At 41.1% G+C, this 6,390-nt stretch overlaps 1 pseudogene; it reads right to left on the reverse strand.

The window, feature by feature from the left end:
- Positions 1 to 266: 266 nt before the first annotated feature.
- Positions 267 to 1,469, reverse strand: LOC123585033 (annotated as a pseudogene).
- Between the last annotated feature and the right edge of the window lie 4,921 nt (positions 1,470 to 6,390).

Below are 6,390 nucleotides of genomic sequence, written 5' to 3' on the forward strand. Positions count from 1 at the left end.
TATGGATATATATAGAAATATCCATAGCTTTGTAGATTCAAGTTAACATAAATTAAAATCAAGTAATTGAAAATGTTTTCAGTATGGAAACTAGACAAATGAAACAAATGGCTAGGACCTAATAGAAGCAGCAGTTCATTACTTATGGGTTCTCATTAGATAACTTCAGGATCTAAACAAAGACTCTGAATATTCAGACTTCTTTTGTTGTATTTTATATTTAAATATCTCCCTACCTATATTCTGAGTCAAGATACTTGACCAAAAGGACTGATTTAAGAAGGTATTTAGCTTTATAGCAACAGCTTTCCATCTACAGTTACCACCTTAAAGGAATTGACATAACTAACAATGTTAGTTCCCTTTTGAACAGTGTGCAATAATTTATGTCAACCCTGTATAAAGTCATACAGGTACCCAAAAATGGAACAATTACGTACAGTTCAATGGAAGTCTAGTGTTACCCCACCCCCAATCTAAAAATTAACCAATGAAACAAAATGTATCAACTCTGGTTGACTTGGTTTCAGGAAAATCACATGTGAGAATTACCAGTGCATCATTGTCCTTATCTTATCCTCAGTCATTGACAAGAATTTTGTAGGCCACCATGCTATTTTCTTTGTGGATCGTGGTGGCAGATGAATGAAGACAGACCTCCTCAGAATTCGTAATGAACTGTGGTCCCAACCCTTTCCATTTTTCAGGTACAACCATATCCTTGTACAAATCAGTGGAACAGGAAACTTCCAACAGTGACAGGAATGTCACTGTAGCTGTGATCCGTCTGATCACGGAACGGATTTCATCTTGGATAAGTTTTGGAGACTTTTCTCTGGGTGCACTGTCATCTTTTGCTGTCTTGTCGCACTCAATATCAATTGCCACCTTTCAAGGACCTAACCACTTTCAACATTCGAGATGACTGTCTCCAGCTTCTGAACTGAACACTTATGTAACCAATCTTTTGGTTGTCCCACCCCATTATTTAGGTCTTTTTTTTTTTTTTTTAAGGTTTATTTAATCTGAGAGAGAAAGAAAATGAGCAGGAGGGGACAGAGAGGGAGACACAGAATCTGAAGCAGGCTCCAGGCTCTGAGCTGTCAGCACAGAGCCCGACGTGGGGCTCAAACTCAAGAGTTGTGAGATCATGACCTGAGCGGAAGTCAGATGCTCAACCACCTGAGCCACTGTGGCGCCTCTAGGTATTTATGATCAGTGGTTACAAGCAAGGCGAGTCCATATTTCTGCACTCTAGTAAAGGTTTCAGATGGTTATATGGCATGCTGATGTAAAATGGTGTTGAAGCCAAATGAGAACTTGGCCATGACTTCGGCACTTCTGGGGGCAGCTGCAGTGCCAAGGGCAGGCCTATAGACCGTTGAGTGAAGGAGCAGGCTCCACCTGGCAGACAGAGACAGGGAGAACTCCCACAGCACTTCCCCGCCACTCGTTTCAAAAGTATCAGTGGTTTTTTAATATTTATTTCTTTTTGTTATTATTTCCAGTCTCAGGACCCTAGTTTCCATACAGAGCACCTGATGTGGCCTTGAGCACCTTAGGAGATACATGACTGTTCTGGAAGCAACAAGGAAATAGCACTTCTCTAAAACCAAGCTTGTCCCTAAATAGCCAACGCAGTCACCTGCTATTTTAATCTTCTTCATAAAAAACCATGGGTGTAATAATGAACTCTTCCTTAGTTTTTACCTCCTTCCTCAGAATTCTCTTTTTCTACATATCAGGCTGAGAAGGTCTGTAGAAATCCAAAGAAGTGTTGTGAAAAGGCCCTACATTAAAAGGGCTTACAAATGTTCAGGCTACTCTGTCCTGGCATTTGTTTAAAAAAAAAAAAAATGATGATGAAGAGCCTGGGCTTTGGACTTAGATAGTCATGGACCTGATTGAGTTCAAGTACGTACATACATCCATGACTTTGGACGAGTCATTTACTCTGGAAGCCCCACTCAAAAATGAGGTTTATTATGAAAGTAAATGCCTATGTGCTTAGAATAATAAATGCTAAAGGAATAGTAGCTGTCTTATGATTAAGACCATTTATCAGAATCTGTTCCAGATTACCTTTTTCTGTCTCATTTCATAGTGTGCAGTGTTTAGGACACTGGACCACTTGCTGATTCTTGAACACTCAGTGCTTTATCATGCTCTGTTGGTTTGTTCGTCCTACCCTTCTTCATGGAACACTCACTTGTCTGCCTGTCAAGTGCTGAGCCACCCTCCAGGGCCTAATTCATAAGACATGTGTCCTGAGAAACCTTCCCTGAACTCCCCACTCACAATCAAACTCCTTTGTGCCCCTGTGGCACTTAGAACTTTGTTTACACATCCAAAAAGGCTGCTTACAAAATTGTCTAATGGTCTAAGTGTGTGTCTGTGAGCTCCATGAGGGTCCGCATACCAGTCGGGCTCATGGATGCTCTGTGAGTATCCCCAGAAGGAATGGATTGAATTCTGTTTTGGTTTGAGCAAGTAGAACATTCAAGAAGGGATGAACTATAGTTTCTTTTTTTTAATTAAAAAAAATTTTTTTAATTAAAAAAAAATTTTTAATGTTTATTTTATTTATTTTTGAGAGACAGAGAGAGACAACATGAGTGGGAGAGGGCAGAGAGAGAGAGAGGGAGACCCAGAATATGAAGCAGGCTCCAGGCTCTGAGCCGTCAGCACAGAGCCCGACGTGGGGCTCAAACTCACGAGCCGTGAGATCATGACCTGAGCCGAAGTCGGACGCTCAACCGACTGAGCCACCCAGGCGCCCCGAAGTATGATTTCATAAATGCCCTTCTTGCAAGACCCCAAAGACAGAAAAGAGAAAGCACTTGACAGTGGAGGCCTTCCTGCTTTTACTAGAGAAAATGACAGCATGGAATGGAAGAGAAGAAGGTGTTTCCAGGGAAGTTTTCAAAAATCTTTCTCTTCCTTTCTCTTCCTCTCACTTACATAACTAAATAAATGTTCACAAAGTACCCTCCCTGAGCCAGGGACTATGGAAGGTGCTGGAAATGCACTGAGAAACAAGGTAGTCTAGATTCCTGGTCATACATAGTAATAGTCCTTTGTCCTTTCCTACACACAGATATATTGTGTCCTCCTGGAATCTAGTCTCCTTTAAGGCACAATTCTCCAGATTTATGTAAACCAACTGCAACGTGACTGAATCTTTTACTTGGCCTTTGGAGCCTACAACCATCTCTGGGTGGCGTTGGCCCAAAGGATCAACTCTTTCGCATTTGTCGTGTTACCAGGTATTGGGACCATTATTGTTTGACAGGTGTTAACTTGTCCACGTTATTCTCCTCCGAACTGCAAGCAGAATAAGAAATAATTGCTTTATCTTTGGAAACCATCAAAGCTTTAGGACTAATGCAAACATTGAAATAATTGTAGAAGCCTTGCTTTTATTATCTGGCGGCTACTCGGTTGCAGCTTGGCTTCCCTGGTTTGTGTTCCTTAGTGATTAGGACTCATTGTGTTTATGATACAAATTCACTCACGTTTTTCAAAATGGTTGTGTGCATGAATTGGACTGGCTTCAGTTTCCTTTTTCTTTCCAGGTGAGCTTAAAAATCCAGAGGGGGGAAACCCCACAGCAGAACAGGAGCATGAGACGCATGCCCCCCCCCCTCCGCCTCCTTTATCCATTTCTAACTAACGCTTTTCATCTCCGAGAGTACATGAATATGTAAGTGTAAGCGCGGCTTATTGTGAACTCAGAACAAAGGGTAGTGCTGTAGATTTCAATGCGTTTGGACCATAATGTGCTGCTTTCTTGATAATGGGCTCTTGGCATTGAAATGAAAAGCAAACATATCATTAAGGAGGCGCTCCATAAAAACTGTCTGTCATATATCTTAAGCTTCATTAGTTTAGATTAATGACTTACTGGATATACATGACAATAGGTGAAGCAAATCTTTGTTTATTTATTGACAATTAAACGTGGCAGTGACATGCACACACAGGCTTCCCTCTGATTAGTTCCATGTTTTAAAGTAACTTTGTGTTATAAAACTTGTTAACTACAGTATCATTTTATTGAGCTCTGCAGGGTGAATGATGTGATCTACATTGAAAGACATCAATATTGCTGCCATTTCTTGCAGCCACTGGAGCATTGTGCTCACAGATTGGAGTTGATATCTCATTGTACAAATTCAGGGACCCAGAAAATGTCCAGTTATTGAGCCTCTGCCCTGTGAGGACAATGTTCTATTCATGGGATCTGGGTGCAAGGTCACAGACTGAAACCTGAATGAAGGAAAAGATTCAAATTCGCTTCACAGTTTTGCCGAGGACCTCCCTGAAATCCAGTGTTTGGAAAGCACGGAGCTTTTCTCAGAGTATCCTACTGCAGAATAATGCCTCCTAGTGCCGTGCAAAGGAGGGTATAAATAAATATAGCACTTTCTAATTAGAAGGCTGCTCTGGACTGAGCAAGCTTACCTTTTAAAAAGATGCTGATGTGTCTGTATTATGTTGATTGTGTTGACGCAAGAAGGCTTCCCAGAACACCTCACCCAGATGTACCATTTGAGAAGAAATTGGGAAGGCAGGGGAGAGGGAAGAGGAGAAGAAGGGAGAAGGGCAATGTGGCATAAAATTTATCTGCTTGCTAGTCTCTCTGAAATATTTGTGGTTTGCCTTTCCATGAATTCCAAAGTTGGAGGCTGTCAGTGATAATCAGCCCTTCCCATCACGGACACCCTGTGGTTCTCCTTAATAGCTCCCTTTTATGTGCCGTCAGCCCTCTAAAATATATTTAGAAAAGACTTATTTAGAAGGAGGCATAAAATAAAATCCGTGGTGTGGTTGAGTATTACAAATGATTTCTGGACTCCATTCTGTGCTATTAGGTTCTCTGTAGAATTTTCATACAGAGTAAAAAATAAACTCTCAGCCAGCTTGAAAGAGAACTCGTCTGACAAAAGAAACCAGCTTATTGTACAAAGCCACTCACAACATCTAGTAAAGGCAGATCTCCCTGAACACTGGAGTCCAGTGAAGCATCTTTGCTCTACTTGGGAAATATTGGCCCCAAGCTACGCACCTCGTGATCTTTCCTATAGAACATCCTGAGCAGAATCTGAATGCAAAGGAAAGGACGAAGTTAATCCAAGTATTGTCTGATTTTATCCACAGCCCCTAATTTAGTTCATGCATAGACCTTGTCTTAAGATGACTTTGCAATCATTTTGTTCTGTTAATGTTTCATGTGTTTGTTATGGAAGATCGATCCCTACAATAGCAGGGTAATCAAACGCTGCTCCTTGAATTACACTTTTCTTTTTCTCCTCATTAAGTAAGCCCCACTCCCCCATTCCTCCCCCAGTGCCCCAACCTTTCATACAGGTCAGCAACTGTCACCTCTTTGCCTGGGAACAGTAGGCTGGTGTGTCTAACCCTGAGGACAGGGTCCTCAGAAGGCAGCATGGTGGGAGTAATAAAAATTTGCCCTCATTTCTTGTCTGTCTTCTACAGAGTTTGTCCTTTGGGATAGTGCTAACCCCTCCCAGAGGGGCAAGGCCAGTATGCTGAGGCCAGGTCTGAGAATCTCCTCTAGGGGCCATGAATGAACATGGGCACTGGGGATTAAAAACTAACCTTTACCTGTGTCCTGGCTGCTGACCCTTCTTTCTTCTTCCTACATTTGAAGACTTGAAAGTCTTGCTGAAACACTGATAGGGTGAGTTTTGGATTTCTCCGGCACTTCCATGCTAACGGTTCCCATTAGGTCCTTCTGGAAGCTTCTCACAACATCATCACTGTCATCAGTTAGCAATGAAGAGTTCCCGGGTGACCAGCCACTTGTTCCTTTTCATGGCGGGCCACATCCTTATTTTTAAAAAGACACTTTCTGGCAGAGAAAAGTCTGTTTGTACTTGGAAAGAGAAAAATGGACAGAATTTTCCTAAGAAAGGTGTGCATGATCACTGTGAAAATCTCACGGGTTCATTTATTTATCTGTACATGGAAACTTTTTCTTCTTTGTGATTTTGGAGAAATGTTTTGAATTTCTGTCTTGATATTGTTTCATTATCTTTCATGAAGAAATAACGGTCTGCAAAGATTTATCTGTGGTTTGTATCTATGGTTCATGTTTATGAACTAGGTTTTTTTTTTAATAACTGGGAGCTGTTAGATTGTAATATACATCTGAAATGGTGTAAGAAAACTGGTCAAAAGATAAATGGACTAAAGCGTGTTTTATTATTGGACAATGGTGCTGACGCTGACACAGAATTATGTAAAAGAAATCAGTGATAAGGTTTTGTATTAGATCAGAAACAGCTGAGCTCTCACAAACTAAGATCCTTACCAAACCACAAAATTCAAGGTAAAACATCTGCACTTTTGAGATAATGAACAATT

The sequence above is a fragment of the Leopardus geoffroyi genome, chromosome C3 (genome assembly GCF_018350155.1).
Source record: "Leopardus geoffroyi isolate Oge1 chromosome C3, O.geoffroyi_Oge1_pat1.0, whole genome shotgun sequence".
Taxonomy (NCBI): domain Eukaryota; kingdom Metazoa; phylum Chordata; class Mammalia; order Carnivora; family Felidae; genus Leopardus; species Leopardus geoffroyi.